The sequence below is a fragment of the Equus przewalskii genome, chromosome 18 (assembly GCF_037783145.1).
Source record: "Equus przewalskii isolate Varuska chromosome 18, EquPr2, whole genome shotgun sequence".
In the NCBI taxonomy this organism is placed as follows: domain Eukaryota; kingdom Metazoa; phylum Chordata; class Mammalia; order Perissodactyla; family Equidae; genus Equus; species Equus przewalskii.
The window spans coordinates 39,295,771-39,319,059 of NC_091848.1; the positions used below are offsets into that span (position 1 = coordinate 39,295,771).

Here is a 23,289-nt window from a genome sequence, read left to right on the forward strand (position 1 = left end):
TTTTCTCTTTTCCCTTTTTGGGAGCCAGACATTCAAAAGACTAGGACATTCAAAAGCAAATGCATATATGGAAAACATTAGAAAGTGACCACACATGCCCAGAGAAAGGCAAAGGCTCAGAAAAGACCCAAGAAGATCTTACGTTTACTACACTTTATGCTGACCCTTGGCACAGAGACAACCTACAACAATCAAAGAAAACAATAACAAAAAACAGCCAACACTGGGGAAGGGGGAGAATCTGATTTCTAGGGATACCACACTATTAGATTCAAATATCCAGTTTTCAACAGAAAATCATAAGGCATATAAAAAAAAGGAAAGAATGGACCCTACAAAGGAAAAAACCCAAAGCAACAGAAACAGTTCCTGAAAAAGATCTGATGGAAGATCTACTAGACTAAGACATTACAACAATGGCCTTAAAGATGCTCAAAGAACTAAAAAAGGATGCAGAGAAAGTCAGGGAAATGATGAATGAACAAAATGAAAAAATCAGTGAAGAGACAGAAAACCTAAAAAGAAACCAAAAAAGAATTACACAGCTGAAAAGTATAACAACTGAAATGAAAAATTCACTAGTGGGATTCAAAGGCAGATTTGAGCAGACAGAAGAAAGTCAGTATGGAAATTATTGAGTCTGAAGAAAGAAAAAAAATTGAGGAAAAGTGAACAGAGCCCAAGGGACCTGTGGGACACCATCAAGTGGACCAACAACACACACATTGTGGGAGTCCCAGAAGAAGAGAGAGACACGGGCAGAGAGAATATTTGAAGAAATAATGGCTGGAAACTTCCAAATTTGATGAAAGATATAAATATACACATCCAAGAAGCTCAATGAATTCTAGGTAAGATAAACTCAGAGACCCATATTGAGACACATTATAATCAAACTTTTGAAAGCCAAGGATAAAGAATCTCGAAAGCAGCAAGAGAAAAGTGACTTGTCACATACAAGAGATCCTCAATAAGATCAGCAGATTTGTCATCAGAAACTTTGGAGGCCAGAAGGCAGTGGATCAATATATTCAAAGTGCTAAAAGAAAAAAAACTCTCACCCAAAAATCCTGTATCTGGCAAAACTACCCTTCAAGAGTGTGGGAGAGGGGCCGGCCCAGTGGCACAGTGGTTAAGTTTGCACATTCTGCTTCGGTGGCCTGGGGTTCACCGGTTCAGATACCAGGTGCAGACCTACGCACTGCTTGTCAAGCCATGCTGTGGCAGGCATCCCACATAAAATAGAGGAAGATGGGCACAGATGTTAGCTCAGGGCTAATCTTCCTCAAAACAAACAAACAAACAAACAAAAGAGTGTGGGAGAAATTAAGACATTCCCAGATAAACAAAAGCTGAGGGAGTTGGTTACCACTAGACCTTCCCTGCAAGAAATGCTCACGGGAGTCGTATAGGGTGAGATGAAAGGATACTTGACAGTAACTCAAAGCCATATAAAGAAATAAATATCTCAATAAAGGTGGTGGCAGGCATCTGAGTGAACACAATAGCATCTGAGAAGATGGAATCAACCATTTGGATGATTCAGCGTACATATGGATGCATGGCTGTGGTTTTTCTGTAGCCTCTTAATCATTTCTTACTTAGGACTGTTGCAAAATAATTCATATGTAATGGGGATATTCAAAGTCCCAAATGATGCCAAAAAAGTTATACATTTCAAATAAGATCAAATAAGATGCTTTAAAATAGAAGCATCTATAGAAATTGTTCTCATAGGCCACATTTACATTTAAAATAAAAGCAACCACATGGAAATATTAGGCCAGTTTGTTTTTAAATGTCTTTTAGGCATCTATTCACTAAACATAATATTATAAAGAAATCAATTTTAGCAAGATGAAGCAAACATTCAGTTTCCAAATGTCTCAAAGAAATGAGGGAAACATGATGTTCTGAAAGGCCTATTTCTCTTTGCCAAAATGTCAAGGACATTCATGGCAACAGAACTACATTTATATAGCTGTTCTAATGTACTCATGAATTAAAGAAGTTAAAAAGTTTACTTCTAAAAAGTTATGTTCCCTATTTCTTAATAAAATTTTTAAAATTCTACTTACTTCACTTTTAGGGTTCTTTGAAGAGGGGTTCTACAGTTTTGTTGTCAGCCAAATAGAGGAGTGACTGAAGAGCTTGTGTTCCATGGGCAAAAGTTAACTGATGCATACCTAACATCTGTAAAACTAGAAAGGCTTGGAGAGTTGCTCATCTGCATATTGTAGAGGGGTAAATGAGTTTCAAATTAGGTAACATAAGCAACATAATTTTTTAAAAAATATTAAAGTCAATCTTTTCCCGTAGAGTCCACAGTATAGAACAATGGTTCTCAATGTGTGATCCAAGGTCCCTGTCAGAGGGGTCCCAGGGACCCTTTCAGTATAGAAGGGTCAAAACTATTTTCATAATACTACTAAGATGTTATTTGCCTTTTACACTGTGGTGATATTTGCACTGATAGTACAAAAGCAATGGTGGGTGAAACTGCTGGCACAACTCAAGGCAGGGGCACCCAACGCTTGTAGTAGCCATTGTATTCTTCACAGTCACACACTCACAGTATTGAAACCAAAAGACGACTTTCACTTAAGAATCTTCTTGGGGCTGGCCCTGTGGCCTAGTTGTTAAGTTCAGTGTGCTCCACTTCAGTGGCCTGGATTTATGGGTTCGGGTCCTAGGCATGGACCTACATCACTTGATGGCCATGCAATGGCAGCGACTCACATATAAAACAGAGGAAGACTGGCACAGATGTTAGCTCAGGGCTAATCTTCCTCAGCAAAAAAAAAAAAAAAAAAACCAACACAAAAAGAAATCCTCTTGATGAAGCAGTAAAAATTAATTTATTAAACCTCAATTCTTGAATATATTAATATTAATTCATATTTGAAAAACATACTAATATTAATAAAAAGGCATTAATAAAAATCAATTATATAAACTTATAAATAAATCCTTTTTAAAACAAAATTAATATGTCTACTGTACCTGTAAATAGAAGATACCGTGTGTGTGTTTTCCTGAACATCTCTGCATACTCAGTTATGACACACTGGTAGCTTGAAATCAGTCATGCTAGGTGTGCCCATACCACAGAAATCAGTAAGTGGTACATATCCAAAATTTCACCCCTGGAGAAACATTTCCCCTGGTTGTTAAACATTTACCAGCACATTACTGGATATAATCCACCTAAAAAAAAGTTCTTTGGGATTTATGATGCTTAATTTTACGTGTCAACTTGACTAGGCTAAGGGATGCCCAGATAGCTGGTAAAACACTTTTTCTGGGTGTGTCTGTGAGACTGTTTCTGGAAGAGATTAGCATTGAATCAACAGACTGAATAAGGAATACCCACCCTCACCAATGTGGGCGGGCATCACCCAATCTCTTGAGGGTCCTAATAGAACAAGAAAGTTGAAGGAATGGTGAATTCTTGCTGTCTCTTCTTGAGCTAGAATGTCTGCCCTCAGACATAGGAGCTCCCAGTTCTCAGGCCTTCAAATGGGACTGGATTATACCACTGGCTTTCCTGGTTCTCTAGTTTGCCAAAGGCAGATTGTGGGACTTCTCATCCTTCATAAGTGCGTGAGCCAATTCCTATACTAAATATCTTCTGTCTCTCTATATACATCCTATCAGTTCTGTTTTTCTGGAGAACCTTATATAGAGTCTTCATTAATATTTAAGTATATAAAGTGGTCTTGAAACCCAAAAGTTTAAGAACTACTGATCTAGGATGATTATTTCAGCACTAGTCTTTAACAGTTGGTCCCTTACCTAATCTATCTGAGAATGTAAGGATATGCTATTCATTGACCCTTCATCAAATCATCCCACCTTGACTCCTTCCAGGAACATAATGATATTACTACTATCACCACTAAATAATAACATTTATTGTGTGATATGTGCCCATCTCTGCTAAGTATTTTATGGTCATTATCTAATTTAATCATTACAACAACCCTACAAGATAGGAACATTTATTATTTCAATTTTATAGACGTGAAAACTGAAGCTGAGAGACACTTACTAACTTGCCCAAGTTTAGCTCTAAAATGAACCACTTACTCATTCATTTCAGTTAATCATTCACTGACTCACTCTTTTGGTACTCGGGATTTATGTAGGTATTTAATTAGTTGCATGAAAATGGTCCATCAGCTTCATGGGAGCCCTCTTGAGGGCTGGGATGATGCCCTACATTTGTTTAGTCCCTCCATTACGCATTATGCACTTTGAGGTATGCAATTAACTGTTAAATGACTGAGTTCTCAGTATTTGAACAAGTGTCTATTATGTCAGAGAGGTTAAGCTCTAAGATACAGCTATTCATTCAATGGATACGTATAAGCATTATAACATAAAAGATGCTGTGCCAGATGCAGAAGATAGATGGTGTCTGCAGATGGAGTTTACATTCCAGCGGAAGAAAAAAATATTAAACAAGTAAATGATTTTTTTTTTGAGGAAGATTAGCCCTGAGCTAACATCTGCTGCCAATCCTCCTCTTTTTGCTGAGGAAGACTGACCCTAAGCTAACATCCGTGCCCATCTTCCTCTATTTTATATGTGGGATGCCTGCCACACCATGGCTTGAGAAGCCATACCATGTCCGCACCCGGGATCCAATCTGGCGAACCAAGGGCTGCCAAAGTGGAATGTGTGAACTTAACCGCTGCACCATCAGGCTGGCCCCTAAACAAGTAAATGATTTAAAGTCTGGTGACTGTTATTTTGCAAGGAGTGATACATACATGAGAATCACTAACTTAGTCTGGGAGATGGACAGAAGCCCCTCCAGGAAGCGAAGTGAAGAATGAACTGACCAGGTGAAGGAGCAGAAGTGTTCCAGTCAGAGGGAATGAAAAAAAATACTATGTCTATTCAACCAATTTATTATGAAGAGGCACTGAGCGACTATTTGTTGAGTGTGGATTTGTCTAGCACACATGGAAAAGTGGGCTTGCCCTGACGTTAAGAGATCCAAGCAATTTTTAGCACTCTGGATTTTCACGTAATACACTCACAAGAATAAATAATAAGCAGAATAAAAATATTAATAAAAACAAATAAAATAATAAATATGGAATGAATAAACTGGCTTCATAGGATGCCCATAAGACATAGAGAAGACAAGAGAGTTGAGGCAAGGTCTTGGATGGCTGGCTCTTGAATGTGCAACCCTCAGCACTACACGGGCATAAAGAAGTCACACATTTTCATGGAAAAGAGACTTCCAGAGATCAGAGACTCAACACCTATGTCCTTACAGGAGTCCAATAAGGTGTCTTATTACCAGATCTATAAATTATGCAGCCAAGTCCTTCATTCATTAATCAGTCTGTATTTCTTGTGCCTGTTAGCCTAATTAAAATGTAAAGCAAGTGAATGAGAAGGTTGTTAATCTTGAGGGTGGAGAGGGATTAGGCAGGAGACAGAGGCTAAGGCTGCATTTCCTTCAGGGGTCAGAAGGGAGGCTAACTCCTGGTTATACAAAACCTATTAATAACTTGGTTTTGACTCTAGGTTGAATACACCTTCCTAAACAGCATGCTTAGCACTCTAAAGCAGTAAATGGAGAAAATCTCTTAATTGTTAAAGAAATCTCCTGATAAAGATCACAGGAAGTTTACTGAGTAGGACACACCTAGAACAAATTAGAGACAATTAGGAAGTCCATAGACTTGCCCACATTATGTGCTCTATATGCAAATCTCCAAATTTATTACTTATATCAGCAATGGTGGGGTGACTTGGTTAATTCTGGTGATGCTCTTTGCTAGGAATATCGGTGAGGGTAGGCTCAGTGATGCAGTCCTTGAAAGCACCTATGAAGAATATCAGAGATGTCAGTTTGATACATACTTTGAGTTCTAGTGGCCTCTTTGTGCTAGTATATTAAGTCATTAAATATAGCTGCATCCTGAGGAAATTTTATAGTACTTGGGAGTTCTCCAAAAGAGTGACCTGCCACATCGCCTAAGATTCATGATAAGAATACCCTTCAAACTGATGGGCTGGAGGAGCTCCCATCACAAATCTTGCTTAGAGGCCTAGGATTTATTCTTAGAGCCTAGATCAAAAATAAGCCACTCCAGTGCCTGGCACATGGTCTGTGCTTAGAAAGTATTTGTTAAATGAACGTTGAATAAGAGCTTTATGGTTACACATCCTAGGAATTTTCTTCTCTTTGGTTTCAGATTCCTCATTCCTTTGGCTCTAGGTGCCTCAGGGTGAGAAAGTCACTAATGCACCCACTTGTCTGAGCCATTCCCCACCCTTTGCCTACCATGGCTTCCAAGGTTGTCTGCCTGGCTCTACATGCTCCATGAAGTACCCAGAGCCCGCTGATGCTGTGGGGAAGACTCTTGAAGTTAAAAGAGGCCTCAGTCAATTCTCCTGGAGCCTAGCCTATTCCAGGCCTTCGAGTCAAACAGCTCTAGCATCTCTAGCTCCTGCAGGCACTGTGGGAGTCTTAACAGTGATCTCTTCTTTGGCTGTCAGAGGAGCAGCTCCCAGACAACCCCATCACCCCCAGGCTAGAATGCCTGGTCTGTTTCTTTAGCTCTCCTGCTCGCCCATGTGCCACAGTCCCTACTTTGCCCTGTCCACCTTTGGGAAAACTGCTACTGCTTGAAGACGCTCAGCAAGAGCTGAAAGACAAGCTTGGGGCCTTAACATCAAAGTAGGAGCAGAAACCGGCAAGCTTCTGCATCCCTCAGGCATCTCTGATGCCTCTGAGAAGGCTGGAACCAGGACACCTACCCATTCCACACTTACAGCCCTCCCAAGACCAACCTGCCACCCCTAATCCCCATCTCAAAGCTCATCCAGCAGGAGGCAAGGAGGCATCATAGACAGACTAGGTTCCCAAACCTCAGTCTCTTCCCTCCTCAAAGACAGACTATATACAGGGACCTGTGGAGACCAGGAACCTGGAGTTGGGCAACAAAATACACATCAAGGGCTGCGGTACATTCTAAATTTTAAGGAGTACAAAAGGATGAAACCTTTTACCACACCTAGTCTCAGTTTTCCTAAAGCCAGCCCAGTCTCTCCATGGGTCTGTGCCTACTCAGGAGTATCAACATTCCCAGGAGGAAAGTCAGGAGAACAAAAGTCCCAATCATTGTGGAAAGCCTCCTCTGGCATCTGTTTCTAGCAGTCAATTGGTATGAAGGATGAATACCAACTGTGATATGGAGACAAATGGTCCGAAATCTACCCCATGCCATATTGGCCCCCTTGGAACACCAGAACAGGGTTCAAACAATTCACAGAACAGCAGTCTCTCTGTCCTCAGCATAGGTGGGACCCCAGTTCCCATCTGCTACAGCTGCATCCTGCAGGCAGGCTCTAGTCAAGAAATGGGCACCAAAGTATAGACAGGTATCCACGCTTCCAGAGGAGATATCCATGACTTACTACCTATGAGGGTTGGGGAGTTCAGAAAAATGATCTTTTCTCAGGCTTTGAGTATGGGGTGTTTGATACTCTGGATTCTTCTGGGACTTTTGCTGATAAAGGGGAATATAACCGATAAGGACCCAGAGCTCTGCGGGGCAAGTATACACAGATAGTTTCATACAAAATCCAAATCTCATAATTTAGACTTTTCTTCACCCCTAGGGAATCCTGACTAATGAGTGTTTTATTTAACGAGAACTATATTTAAAATATAACTCAGACCCGATATGTGAGAGGTCTGCACATCATCAGGGAGCAATTTCAGCTGTCGATGCAGTGGGCTGGGTGCCTCAGCCCTAAACAGGTGCAGTTGATATTCAGCAACATTCCCTTGCCCCCGACCTCAATTAGAAGCTCATGGGAGAGTCTGCAGACTACGTTCCAAGCCCTGGCTCATGTCTCATGTTGGGCTCTGTAAGGGCTGCCCTGTACATTCCAAGTTTTTAAGTTCAAGAGCATGAAACAAGTCATCAGGCCTGGTCTCAGTTTTTCTAAAATGCTGTCCCCTGAGTGCACTATACCCCTTCTTGGCTTATTTTTTCCCTAAGCATTTCACCATCTGCCAAATTATAATTTTCATTTATCTTTATTTTCTCTCTCCTTACTAAATTATTACCTCCAAAATGGCAGGAGTTTTTGTCTCTTTTGATCTCAGCTCTATCGCCAGATCCAAAAGCAGTGTACACTAACCACAGGGGACTGCAATTTTAGACGGGTAGCCTGCAAAAGCCTTACTGAGTGGATGTTTGAACCTCAAAGGGGTGTGTGAGCATTAGGGAGAGGATGCATATAGTGGGCTAGCTGAATACCTGGCACACAATAAGACTCAATAAATTCAAACTAATACTCTTCTTGTCAAGAGTGCCTGAAATCACGGGAGCTTTTGTCCCTTCCCTTAGGGGCTTCCGGAGATAATGCATGATTTCGGCGACTGTTACTGGAGTTCCTCACTGACTCCCATTTCAGGACTGGAGCCCTCAAATTTCACCGTCTGCTTAAGGCCCAGCTCAAGCACCACTACTTCTTGAGACACATTTTCCTAGTATTTACTATTATCTCTCGCTCGTGTCCTTAGAGACATCTCTGACCCACTTTCATATAGACGCCGGGTTCTAGCCTGAGTTCCATCACTAGGTCGCTATTTGTCTTTGGGGGAGTCACTTTAATCCGGTTCTCATTTTTCATCCCTAAAAGGTCATATGAGACGACCTACTTCCCGGCTCTGATATTTAATAACTCTAAGAGCAAAACCCACATCCCCACGCCCTTCTCACAGCTCATTCAACAATCCTAAGGGTAGCTGGTGCCCGCTGTACCGGGTCTCCCGGAAAACCGAAGCCCTAGCCTAGGGCAGTCACCGCCTACGTGGCGGAGGAACCGGAGGAAGCCAGCCGACCTACCACCCTCTGCAAACACCTGACCTTTGCCAGAATGCCCGCCCTCCCGGCATTTCCGGCTCTCCCCCAGATTTTCTTCCGGAACGCTCGCTCGCGTCTGACCCCGCCCCTCCACCACTCTCTAGAGCCCATTGGCTGTGTCTTTGAGGAAGCGGAGCATTTCCTGACGTTGATTGGTTTCTGTCATTATTGATGGGGTAGTTACAAACAAGGCGTGCCTGGTCTCCCTGGTAACGCTCTGCCGACAGCCCTGATTGGTCCTTGTCCTAATTCCATCTCCGTCCCAACTGCGAGTGGTTGAGTTCCTTGGCCGGGTTCGGCGGCGGTAGGTGTCGCGTTTGGGATTCCCGAGCTGACGTGGCTTAAATTTGGGAGGCGGGGCAGCTAAAGCCCCCGGTGGCAGCCTCTTCCAGGTGAGTGGGGGGACGCTCCCCAACTCCTTCCCTTCTAGAGTCACCCTCACCACAGGGGCCGCGGGGGCACACTGGGGTCCTCTCCCTGCCCCGCCTTTCCCTGATTCAGTCCGGGATCCGGCCCTTCATCCGCTTCACTTTACCTACCAGGCCTAGTTCTAGTCGCCCACACTCTAGCTCGCCCCGCCAAGAGGGCCTCGGGGTCGCCCTGCGCGGCCTTGGGGACATATGTGCTGTCGGCCCCCACCCAGGACGTTTCTTCTCCGGAAGCGACGGAGAAAGGCGCTCGGGTCAGTCCTGTCCGCGGGGCCCTGCTCCCCGAGCGGCCTGCTTGTGCCGGCCTGGGTTCGCAGCAGCTGACGTAGGAGAGAACCTGCTGGGCCCGTGCGCTCAGGCCCGGAACAAACTTCGTGTCCGGAAGGGGAGGCGGGACCCAAACAAATCAAAGGTCGTGAGGGCGGAGATCACAGAAACGCTGGGGCTGTTAACGCCAACGAGGGCCTGTCGAACAATCCTGCTAATGAGTTTCTGGAGCGATTCGGAGACAAGGATGATCCTTGCGATCCTACCAACACAAAAATCCCAGGAATAAGGTGGGCAGGCTGTTAGAGGAAAGGGAGCCCTGAAGAAAGTTCTGGAGGAAAAAGAAGTTGATTTGGTGGTGTGCAGGATGTTTATTCCGCATAACGGGAGTGGTGTGTAGGAGTGTGAAGGGAAGGTTCAGCCCCTTGACGAACGAGGAATATATTTGTCTGACTTATTTAAAGAGCTCCAGCTGGTCTGTGGGGAGAGGACGACTTACGAGTGAGACAGAGATATTTAAGATCGCTGGGTAGATAAATACTACTTTTGAAGATAGTTGGAAACTTTATGAGCTTTTAAAGAATCTTACCCTTCTGTGCAAGATGGCAGTAAATTCTCTGCAAAAAGGCAAGAGGCCTTTCCAGAAGCATGAAGTAATTAAATTTGGATGATCAGAATGATTACGAATGGTCAAAATCAGGAAATGTTCTTCTGGAAAGTGACAGGATTTGGTCATGGAATTAGATGTCCAGTTGAAAGTTGAAGAGAACTAAAAAATTGCAAGACATTGTCAATTGACTGTTTCACAGCTTTTACTTCATCTCTCGGTCATGGACTGACCGTTTAATGCCTTCCTCTTCACTGCGTTAAATTTGACTACATTAGTAGCTTCCAAATATTTTTAATTGCATACCCTATGACTAAAACAGTTTTGAGCAAACATCCTCCAAATATTGTATATTTAATTATGGATAATATATGATAGCCCTGTAAATATATTACTTATATTATAAAATATTCAAAAACATTTAAAAAGATGAAAGAAGAAATTCTTGCCCATTCCCTGGGACCCTCTCAACCCAATTTGGAGATCACATAAAGCTGTTTCCTTATTTTTCAAGAAGTCTGTTTGCATCTCTGAGCACTTCCAGACTGGGGGGAACTTCCATTCTTTTTTTTTTTCTCTGAGGCCTGGGATCCAGCCTCTCCTAAAAGTAATCATCTTTAAGGGAAAATTCCTTTTTCCTTTGCTTGATTCTTAAAAGCCTCCTCTCTTTTTAACCCTTTGTGTTAATGGATTAATTAAAGGGATATAGGTTTTACTCTTGTTTATAAAAAGTAAGTCATAAACTTATGTAGGTTCACTACTATTAGGAATAAATTATTTGAGACATATCTCACCACTGGTCATTACATACTAGTCTATTGTTAGGAACCACTATATAAGAGGATGTTAGGTTCTGTAATACTCTATTTTTAATTAAGCTATTTTAAAATCAGCAATATGTGCTTTTGGCAAAATTCAATACGAAAGGATTTAATATTAAAAAAAAATCTTTTTCTCCTCTGTCTGCTGACCCTTTTCCCCATTCCCCGCTTCCCAAGAATAGGCACTGTGAATAGTTTGTTTATTCTTAAGAAACTTTCTGATCATATTCAAGCACATATATATTTATCCCCCTCATTTTCTCTCTCACACAAGTGGAATCATAATACGCATACTATTTTATACCTTTCTTTTGCCACTCAATACTATATATTAGGTATTTTTCTATACCCATAAGTATAAAACTACCTCATTCTTTTAAAAGTCTATACAGCATTCCCTTGTAGAAATATAAAAATGTATTTAGCCTGTCCTCTATTGATGGAGGTTTTGGTTGTTTTCAGTCATTAACCCTCACAAATACTGCTGTAGTGAACGTCCATGTTTGTATATCCTTGTGCCCTTAAGTGAGCCCATCTGTAGTATAAACAATATGGAATTCTTTGGGGTCATACTACTCTGAATCATTTCATTTTGGTCTGTGTATTGGTCAAAAATAGTGCTTATAAAACTGTAAGTAAATATAAAGGATATGTGTGCCTTCATGCCTCCAGCCCTATTTTCAGCCCCAGTGAAGAATGTTGGGTGATGAGGTTACTCAGAAAATAGATTATCTTCTCTATCTCGACCAGCCAGGAAGCTTTGTTGAGCTCTGTGACTGGCAAATTACTTAATCACCCTATGCCTTGGTTTACTCTCCCTAAAACTGGGGATATTGTAGGCACCTCCTCCTTGGGGTTGTTTTAATAATAAAGTGAGTAAAATAATAAGTAAGTTATTATATGTTAAGTAATTGGAGCAGTACTTAGTGCATAGTACTGTGTATATAAATTATAGCTATCATTTACTTCTAAATTTGTTATTGAAAATAGTGGAGTTTTGTGTCATGAAAAGGAGTTTTAATTTTCTAATGGTAAAATTATAATATTGCATTTGCTTTTCCCAGCTATATAGCACTATTTCCTGTCACCTCCTCAAACTAGTTGAGAATCACTTTGAGAATTAAGGAAAACTGCTGAGGCTTACCTAAATATGAATTAAATAAGTTTGAGGAATGACCTAGAGGTCTAACCATTTTCTGTGTTGTTGTTTCTGTGGGAAAATGTGATTTAAATTCCAAAGCAAATGGTGCACAGGCATGTGCACACAGGCATGCGCTCACTGTCTTCAGTTATTTCATTTTCCCATGCATTTTGTACTAGCTTCTCTGTAGTTGGGGACTAGCCTTATATTTCTTTTTATATTTTGATGGCTCCCAGTGTAATACTCTACATCAAGTAGGTATTTAGAAAATAATTATTGATAATGGTGGAGACTTTGAGAAAGTAAGCCTTATTGAATTCTGTGTGCCACCGCAACATACAAGTGTCGAGATCCTGTGGCAGAGTTTGTGGAGGGTGTGGCCGGCATTGACTTTGAGAGACTGATTTATTTGCCTACGTGTTTTATTGAAGCCTGGCCTTGGCATGAAGCTCCTTATTCTTTTTCCAAGTTGCTACTCATGATTCTCGTGCTACATAAAACAATAGCAAGAGCATTGCTTGTCCAGCAGTCACATATATTCCTTACATGAATTTATTACTATCAACATGAATTTTTCCCCTATACTGATTTTTATACATGCATTTGTCCATTTTTGTCTTACAGTGAACCTGAAGGGGAGATCCATCTTTCTTCATTTAGGTTAAGCATGGCTACTTAGTGGCTCTCTTGCCCTCAAATTCCCAACCTTTGAGCTACCTAAAGCACTTAACTGTGCCTGAGAAGCCTTTCCCATTTACATTTCCTTATTATTCCTGTCATGTCAACAGCTGTAGAAATCACTCTTGAGTCATGGAGTCATAATAACACTGGGCATTAGACTGCTCCTTGTCAGTCTTCTCCATTTTAAGATGAGGAAACTGTAAAGTGACTTACCCAGTATAATATAACCTCTTTGTGTTGGAACTCGGACTGAAAGCTCAGTTGCTGGCTCCCAATGTGGTGCCCTTTCCACTGTGCCATATGCTTTCTCACGTACCTCTCAGAGTGTTGAGTCAGTATATGAGATGCTCCTTTCACTTTGGCCTAGAATGGTACATCCCTGATACTGGTCTTTCCTTTCTTCAAATGTACATATTTTTAAATGGTTATGTGAGAAAAGTAACCCATTTTCCATTCAAAGAGCTTTTTAATCTTATTCAATAATGCTAATTTAGCTGAGGGACTTTGAAATGTCTTAACTTCTCTGACTGTCAGTTTTCCTCATCTATAAAATAGGGATGATGATAATACCTACCTTGCAGTTTTCGTAAGAATTAGAGAGAAATGTATATAAAGTGTCTGATACATATTGCTCAGTAATTGTTACCATTAATATTATCATTATCCTGTGTTCATCTGTATGTGTCCTTCACGTGCAATAATTTTCACTAGGATGCTGATGGAGACACACCCTTGTAGGGAGGGTGAATCAGAATCTCATGTGTGGTAGTGGTAGATTGAGGGGGAGTTTCAGTTTCAAAAAAAACATTCAGGATTTTCATTTTATATTTGGAAAATGAAAAAAATCATATTTTCACAGTAGAAATTACATATCCATCCCAATCTTCTCGGCTAATGGTGATATGCAAAAGATTTGATCTAGGGCATACCACCTTGGGTGTGTATGTGTGTGCCCATATTTGCTCACACACTGTAGTTTTACTTTTCTCTAAAGGGTGTATGGTTTAAAAATGGTTGAGAAACGTTATCACTGTGTCTAAATCTCAGTACTTTTCTGTTTAGCCCTAAAAGTAGTAGCAGTAGGATCCAAGCTACGTAGGGCAGAATGTGTGGGTGCAAAGAGCAGGGCTATGATAGAGGTGGGTTGGGTGTTGCTGGGGGAGTCTGAACTGAAAGTGAGGTATGTATAGATCAGGGTGTGTGACAAAGCTAGGAGTTAAGTGGAGAAACTCCCCTATGGACAGCTCTAGCTGTTAATTGATCTTTTAAAAACCTTTTTATTATAAAATAAAACTCAGGTTCAAAAAGACACACCAAAAAAATGTATACTTTAATGAATTATTATAAGGTAAGCATTCTTGTCAACCACCAGGTATATTGTCAGGACTGGCAGTATAACTTTGCTAGTTGTCAAGAAAACCCTCCCTGTGCCCCATCCCAATTATGGCCCTCTCTTTCCTTCCAAAGTAATCACTTCCTTGTGGTTTCTTTATGGTTTTGTCACTTAAATGTGAATCTTGTCTCCCTCCTTTTTTTAAAGAATAACTTCATATGTCTCTTACGTATTTTTCATAGTTTCTGTTGAAGAAATTAGGCCTTTTGACCTGTGGAGTTTCCCACACTCTGAGAATTGCATTTTCATGGGGCTGTTCAACATACTCCTCTGTCCTCTTCATTTATTGCAAATTAACAGCTGGATCCAGAGGCTTCACAGGACTCAGGTTCGATCCCTTGGGCAAGGCTATAGGTGGTGGTATATTCTTTCATCAGGAGGTTCATTATGTCTGGTTTTTGCTCTTCTTTGTTATCAGCTGTTGATGCTCAATGTCTCGATCCATGAATTCATTGAGACTTGTGAAATATTAGACTAGATATTCCAGTTCTACCATTTTGTTTTCCTTTAATAGCTGGAATAATTTTATAAGGAGATGTGTTCCCTCATCTACTATTTGCTTCCCAAATGGTAAAGTTCAAATAGAAAAGACAAGATAAATCCTTGTACTTACTGGTTTTCAACATAATTAGTTCAGATGGGGACCGGTTTATTATTATTACGAACTTGTGGATTTAAATATTTTTGGTGAGTTTCAGTTTGTCGCAATTCATATTCTTATTAGAAACTCATAATTGTTCCTTTGGCCTGTGGGAACCTCTTTAGTTTGGCTCCTGGGCCCTTTTGACATGACTCTAGTAGTCTTTGAAAGCTTCCTTGCTATTTTGTATGACAAGATGTTTCAGGCTCATTTTGTACATTTCCTACTTCAGGACTGAAATCAGCCATTTCTCTAAGAGGCCTTCCTGTTTAAGAAAAAAATATATATATATTTTTTAAAGATTTTATTCTTTTCCTTTTTCTCCCCAAAGCCCTCCAGTACATAGTTGTATATTCTTCGTTGTGGGTCCTTCTAGTTGTGGCATGTGGGACGCTGCCTCAGCGTGGTTTGATGAGCAGTGCCATGTCCGCACCCAGGATTCGAACCAATGAAACACTGGGCCGCCTGCAGCGGAGTGCGCGAACTTAACCACTCGGCCACGGGGCCAGCCCCAAGAAAAATATTTTTAAGTGGGAAAGGGTATTTAAAGATTCCAGTCTAGGCAATAGAAATGCTCATTGCTTTACAGTTTGTCATTGTTTTTAAGCCTTTTCAGTGGACAGAGATAGGAAAATATATATACTAAGGTAAGATAGTTTGTAGGTGCATGCTGATACTTTCAATTCAAATTCAAGATCAGTTTTTACTTTGGGGGTTCTTAATTTCTTCTGTATTATGTCTGTATTCTTTTTTCCTACTGAAAATATGGTAGAATTACTATGCCCATAATTACTCACTTACTTTAATTCCATGTGGCACATACAGTAGTCAAGGAATAATAATACTGATACAACCACCATCAGTTTTGGTTATTGAAAACAATTTTGAAAGGTTTCTTTTGCATATGGTATTCACATTCTCCCCCATCTTTTTTTCATGGCAGTCCCATGTATTGTCAGAGCATATAAACATTAAATATTATGCTATCTCCATTCCAGGCTTACTTTTACGAGTGACCATATATTGAATGCTCACCACCAGTCCTTGTGATGATGTTTCTTTAGTCATTTTGGTTGTCTCAAGCTTTCCCTCTAATGATTGCCTTAGGAAAGGCTCATAGGAAAATTTTTCATGAATTTTCTTGCATGTTCGTAACATACTGTCTGTGCTCTTTATATCTGAAGGTCATTTTTGCTGAAAATAAAATCCTTGGCTCGCATTTTCTTTCCTTGAATATCACAAATCTATAACTCCATTTTTTTCCTGGCAAAGGCATTGCCGTTGAAAAGTCGGATGATAGTCTTATTTTCTTTATCTTACAAGTTGCATGATCTTTTGGCCTAAATATCAAAAGATTATTTTATTTTTAATTTTTTTAGTTTTGGTTTTTTTTCTCATTGAGGTCATAATAGTTTATAACATTGTGAAATTTCACTTGTACATTATTATTTGTCAGTCACCATATAAATGTGCCCCTTTATCTCTTGTGTCTATCCCTCCAACCTGCATCCCCTCTGGTAACCACTAAACTATTCTGTTTGTCCGTGTGTTAGTTTATCTTCCACATGTGAGTGAAATCATATGGTGTTTGTCTCTCTCTATCTGGCTTATTTTCCTCAACATAATACCCTCAAGGTCCATCCATGTTGTTGCAAATGGGACGATTTTGTGTGTTTTTTTTTTTTAATGGCAGAGTAGTAGTCCATTGTATATATGTATTACATCTTCTTTATCCAGTCGTCAGTCAGTGGACAGTTGGGTTGCTTCCACTTCTTGGCTATAGTGAATAATGCTGCAGTGAACATAGGGGTGCATAAATCTCTTTGAATTCTTGATTTCAAGTTCTTTGGATAAATACCCAGTAGCGGGATAACTGGTTTGTATGGTGTTTCTAGTTTTTATTTTTATTTTTTTGATGGAGATTAGCCCTGAGCTAACATCTGCCACCAATTCTCCACTTTTTTTGCTGAGGAAGACTGGCCCTGAGTTAACATCCGTGCCCATCTTCCTCTACTTTATATTTGGCATGCCTGCCACAGCATGACTTGACAAGCAGTGTGTAGGTCCGCACCTGGGATCCGAACCGGTGAACCCCAGGCCGCCACAGAGGAACCTGTGAACTCAACCACTGTGCCACTGGGCTGGCCCCTCTATAATTTTTTGAGAAGTCTGCATACTGTTTTCCATAGTGGCTGCACCAGTTTGTGTTCCCACTAGCAGTGTATGAGGGTTCCCTTTTCTCCACATCCTCTCTAACACTTGTTAGTTTTTTGTCTTGGAGATTATAGCCATTCTAAAGGGTGTAAGGTGATATCTTAGTGTAGTTTTGATTTGCATGTCTCTGATGATTACTGATGGTGAACATCTTTTCATGTGCCTATTGGCCATCTGTCTGTCTTCTTTGGAAAAATGTTCATATCCTCTGCCCATTTTTTGATCAGGTTGTTTGTTTTTTTGTTGTTGAGTTGTGTGAATTCTTTATATATTTTGGAGATTAACCCCTTATCGGATATATGATTTGCAAATATTTTCTCCCCGTTGGTGGGTTGTCTTTTCATTTTGTTCATGATTTCCTTTGCCTTGTAGAAGCTCTTTAGTCTGAGAAAGTCTCACTTATTTTTTCTTTTGTTTCCCTTGTCCCAGTAGACAGGGTATTTGAAAGGATCCTTCTAAGACCGATGTCAAAGGAGTGTACTGCCTATATTTTCTTCTAGGAGTTTTATGGTTTCAGGTCTTACCTTCAACTCTTTGATCCATTTTGAGTTAATTTTTGTGTATGGCAGAAGATATTGGTCTACTTTCATTCTTTTGCATGTGGCTGTCCAGTTTTCTCAACACCATTTATTTAAGAGACTTTCCTGTCTCCATTGTATATTCTTAGCTCTTTTATGAAGATTAGCTGTCCGTAGATGTGTGGTTTTATTTTGGGCTTTCAGTCCTGTTCCATTGATCTGTGTGTCTGTTTTTGTACCAGTACCATGCTATTTTGATTACTATAGCTTTGTAATATATTTTGAAGTCAGGGATTGTGATGCCTCCAGCTTTGTTCTTTTTTCTCAGGATTGCTTTAGCTATTTGGGGTCTTTTGTTGCCAAATCTGAATTTCAGGTTTCTTTGTTCTATTTCCATGAAGAATGTCATTGGGATTCTGATTGGGATTGCATTGATTCTGTAGATTGCTTTAGGTAGGAGGGACATTTTAACTATGTTTATTCTTCTAATTCATGTGCATGGAATATCGTTCCATTTCTTTATGTCATCATCGATTTCTTTCAGTAATATCATAGAGTTTTCATTGTATAGGTTTTTTTATCTCTTTGGTTAAATTAATTTCTAGATATTCTTTTTGTTGGATTGTAAATGGGATTGTATTCTTGAGTTCTCTTTCTGTTAGTTCGTTATTAAAGTATAGGAATGCAACTGATTTTTGGAAGTTGATTTTGTACTCTGCAGCTTTGCTGTAGTTCTTGATTATTTCTAATAGTTTTCAGATGGATTCTTTAGGGTTTTCTATACATAAAGTTATGTCATTGGCAAACAGCAAGAGTTTCACTTCTTCATTGCCTATTTGAATTCCTTTTATTTCTTTTTCTTGCCTAATTGCTCTGGCCAAAACCTCCGGTACTATGTTCAATAAGAGTTGTAAGAGTGGGCACTTTTGTCTTCTTTCAAAGGATTATTTTTAAGTCTATTAATTTTATCAGAATGTTTTGTTAGTCATTCTGGGTTGATATTCTTAGGTACATGGTGGTCTCTTTCAGTATGTAGCTTCAGATCTTTTAAAATTTCAGGTAAGTGTTCTGGATTTTGGTTTTTCGTTCTGTACCTTTGCTTTGGTTTTTTTCTTCAGGGAATCCTATTATCTGCATTGCTTATCTTCATTATTTATAACTTTCTCTTGATTCTTTTTTATTGCTTATTTCTTTAAAATTTTTTTAAATGAACAAATTATTGGGCATAGTTTTAGATTTACTGTAGAAATTTGCAAAGATAGTTCAGAGTTCAGTGTACTGCTCACCCATTATTCCCTAATGTTAACATGTTACATTAGCAAAGTGCATTTGTCAAAACTAAGAAACTTAACATTAATTCATTACTATTAACTAAACTCCATACATTATTCAGATTTCACTAATTTCTCTGTTAATGTCTTTTTTCTGTTGCAGGGTCAAATTGTAGGACATCACATTGCATTTAGTTCATTTCTTTTTTTTTCTTTTTAAAATTGAGATAATTGTAAAGTCACATGCAGTTGTAGTAAATAATACAGAGAGATTCCTTGTATAGTTTGTTCAGTTTCCTTCAATGATAACATTTTACAAAATTATTGTATAATATCACAACCAGGATACTGCTATTAATATATTCCCCAGTTTTATTTGTATACGTGTGTGTGTGTGTATGTGTGTGTGTGTTAAGTTTTATCACCTATGTAGACTCCTGTATCCACCATTACAGTTAAGATATTACACAGATCTGACACCACAAGGATCCTTTGTGTTGCCTTTTTATAACTACAACTACCTCCTCCCCTCTCATTTCCAACCCCTCCCTGAGTGCTGGCAACCACTAATCTGTCCTGAGTCATTTAAAAAATGTTATATAAGTATGGAATTAAATAGTATGTAGCCTTTTGGAATTGGGTTGTTTTTCATTTACAATTTCCTGGAGATTCATCTAAACTGTTGAATGTATCAGTGGTTGGTTTGTTTTCATTGCTGTGTAATATTCCATGGTATGTATGTATCATAGTTTGTTTAACCATTTACTTGTTGACAGACATGCTTGCTGATTCCAGTTTTGGGCTCTTACAACCAAAGCTGCTATGAACATTCATGTACAGGTTTTTGTGTGAATTTAAGTTTTCATTTCTCTGAGAGAAATGCCTAGGAGTAAAATTATTGGGTCATAAAGTAGCTACATGTTTAGTTTATAGTTAATTTCTTTTTGATTCTTAAAATTATGCTTCATTTCAACTTTCTTTTTTTCTTAAGGTGTTATTTGTTGTAATTATTCATTTTCCTGTTCCTTGATTTCCAAAATGGTTTTTAAAATTTTCTATTATTTCTTGTGTTTCTTCTTCATTTCTGGGTTTTTCTGTTTTGAAGGAGGGGGTAATTGATAAATGTATTTGTTTTAAGTCATTTGAAGAAAACATCTTATATATATGTGTTCAGCAAAGTTTGCATCATAGAAAATGGTGAGAATGTCAAAGTTTGATTTTCCTTTTGTGAAGGTAAGTATGATGTATACCGTTTGTGCTCTGCTGTGCTACAGGTGCTGCACACACAGTTAGCAGTTAAGACCTGGCCTTTAATTTTGTCAAGGAGGTGTTAATATTGAAAGTAGACATTAGGGTTTTTTATAGCTTTTTTGAGGTATAATTGACAAATTAAAAAACGTATGTATTAAAGATACACAACACAATGTTTTGATACATATACATTGTTAAATTATTACCACAATCAAGCTAATTAATCTGTCCATCACCTCAAATAGTTACTTTTTTTGTATGATGAGAACATTTAGGATCTACTCTCTTAGCAAATTTCAAGTATGCAATGCAATATTACTAACTGTAGTTACCATGCTGTACGTTAGATTCCAAGAACTTATTCATCCTGTGTAACTGAAACTTTGTACCTTTTGACCAACATCTCCCCATTTCCCCTACCCACTAGGCTCTGTTAACCACTATCCTACTCTCAGCTTCTATGAGTTTAACTTTTTTAGATTTCATATATAGGTGAGATCATGCAGTATTTGTCTTTCTGTACCTGGCTTATTTCACTTAGCAAAATGTCCTCCAGATTCATCCATGTTGTCACAAATGACAGGATTTCCTTATTTTTTAGGGGTGAATAATATTCATTGTGTGTATATACTACATTTTCTTTATCTCTTGGTCTGTTGATGGACACTTAGGTTGATTCTGTATTTTAGCTGTTATGAATAATGCTGCAGTGAACATGGGGGTGCAGATCTCTCTTCAAGATACTGATTTCATTTCTTTTGAATATATACCCAGAAGTGGGATTGGTGATCATATGGTAGTTCTATTTTCAATTTTTTGAGGAACCTCCATACTGTTTTCCATATTGGCTGTGCCAGTTTGCATTCCCACTAACAAGGTACAAGGGTTCCTTTTTCTCTGCATCCTTACCAACACTTGTTATCTTTTATCTTTTTGATAATAGCCATTCTGACAGGTGTGAGGTGATATGTGATTTTGATTTGCATTCCCCTGATGATTAGTGATGTTGAGCATTTTTCATATACCTGCTGGCCATTTGTATGTCTTCTTTTGAGAAATGTCTTTCTAAATCCTTTGTCCATTTTAAAATTAAGTTATTTGTTTTCTTGCTATTGAGTTGTTTGAGTTCCTTGTGTGTTTTGGATATTAATCCTTATCACATGTATGGTTTACAAATATTTTCACCCATTCTGTAGGTTTTCTCTTCATTCTGTTGTTTCCTTTGCTGTACAGAAGCTTTTTAGTTTGATACAATCTCATTTGTCTAATTTTGCTTTTGTTGTCTGTGCCTTTGGGGTCATATCCAAGGAATCATTGCCCAGACCAATGTCAAGAAGCTTTTTCCCGTGTTTTCTTCTAATAGTTTTACAGTTTCAGACTTACATTTGAGTCTTTAATCCAGTTTGAGTTGATTTTTGTGTATGGTGTGAAATAGGGGTCCAATTTAATTCTTCTTCATGTGGATATCCAGTTTTCCCAAAACCATTTATTTAAGAAACTTTTCTCCGTGTGTATTCTTGGCCCCTTTTTGGGGCAGGCCCAGTGGCCTAGTGGTTAAGTTCACTGTGCTCCACCTCAGCAGCCTGGGTTCACAGGTTTGGTCTTGGGCGAGGACCTACACCACTCATCAGCCATGCTGTGGCGGCAACCCACATACAAAATAGAGGAAGATTGGCCACAGATGTTAGTTCAGGGAGAATCTTCCTCAGCAAAAAAAGAAAAAAAGAAGAAGATCAATTGACAGTAAAGGTGTGGATTTATTTCTGAGCTCTTTATTTTGTTCTGTTGGTCTGTGTATCTGTTTTTATGCCAATATCATGTTGTTTTGATTACTATACCTTTGCAGTATATTTTGAAATCAAGTAATGTGATGCTTCCAGCTTTATTCTTACTCAAGACTGCTTTGGCTATTCAGGGTCTTTTGTGGTTCCATACAATTTTAGGATCGTTTTTTCCATTTTTGTGAAAATAGGCGTTGGAATTTTGATAGGGATTGCATTGAGTCTGTAGATTGCTTCGAGTGGTATGCACATTTTAAAAATATTAATTCTTTCTATGAACATGGGGTATTTTATTTGTGTCTTTTTCAGTTTCTTTCCTTGGTGTTTATAGTTTCCAGTGTACAGATCTTTCACCTCCTAAATACTTTATGTTTTCCATGCTATTATAAATGGGATTGTTCTCTTAATTTTTTTGGATTGTTCATTGTTAGTGTGTGTAAGTATATTGATTTTTTTGTCCTGCAACTTTACTGAATTTGTTTATTAGTTCTAACAGTTTTTTGGTGGAATCTTTAGAGTTTTCTATGTGTGAAATCATGTCATCTGCAAACAGACACAATGTTACTACTTCTTTTCTGATTTGGATGTCTTTTATTTCTTTTTCCTACCTAGTTGCCCTGGCTAGGATTTCCAGTACTATGTTGAATAGAAGTAGCCAGAGTGGACATCCATGTCTTGTTTCTGATCTCAGAGGAAAAGCTTTCAGCTTTTCACTATTGAGTATGATGTTAGCTGTGGGCTTATCATGTATGGCCTTTATTATGTTGACGTACATCCCTTCTGTACCTAATTTGTTGAGAGTTTTTATCATGAAAGGATGGTGGGTTTGGTCAAATGCTTTTTATGCATCTATTGAGATGATTTTATAATACTTATCCTTCATTCTTTTAATGTGGTATATCATGTGGGTTGATTTGTGGATGCTGAACCATCCTTGCATCCCAGGAATAAATCCTACTTGCTCATGGTGTTTGACCTTTTAATGTGATGTTGAAATCAGTTTGTTGGTATTTTTTGAGGATTTTTGCATCTGTGTTCGTCAGGGATATTGGCCTGTAATTTTCTTTTCTTGTGGTGTCCTTGGCTGGATTTGGTATCAAGGTAATGCTGGCCTTGTAAAGTGAATCTGAAAGTATTCCTTCCTCAATTTTTTGGAAGAGTTTGAGAAGGATTGGCATTAGTTCCTTAAGTATTTGGTAGAATTCACCCGTGAAGTCTTCAAGTCCTGGGCAGTTTTTTGTTGAGAGGTTTTTAATTATTGATCCAATCTCCTAACTTGTTATTGGTCTGTTCAGATTTTCTGTTTCTTCATGATTGAGTCTTGGTAAGTTGTATCTTTCTAGGAATTTATCCTTTTCTTCCAGGTTACC

The 23,289-nt window shown here is 39.0% G+C and overlaps 1 protein-coding gene and 1 long non-coding RNA gene across 7 annotated transcripts in view; one reads left to right on the forward strand and one right to left on the reverse strand.

The window, feature by feature from the left end:
- Window positions 1-5,714: 5,714 nt before the first annotated feature.
- LOC139077130 (uncharacterized) lies at window positions 5,715-9,582 on the reverse strand. The gene is made up of 2 exons (XR_011529461.1): window positions 9,446-9,582; window positions 5,715-5,849 (listed from the first exon to the last, which is right to left on the reverse strand). It is a non-coding gene; the product is annotated as an uncharacterized lncRNA (long non-coding RNA).
- GOLGB1 (golgin B1) overlaps window positions 8,954-23,289 on the forward strand; it is a 78,155-nt gene continuing 63,819 nt past the window's right edge. For 4 of the 6 annotated variants that reach the window (XR_011529459.1, XR_011529460.1, XM_070583788.1 and 1 more), the window contains exon 1: window positions 8,954-9,298. The gene's annotated coding sequence lies outside the window, so the exon portion shown is untranslated. Of the gene's footprint in view, window positions 9,892-23,289 lie in introns of all 6 variants that reach the window. The other 2 variants (XM_070583790.1, XM_070583792.1) reach the window with 1 other exon arrangement.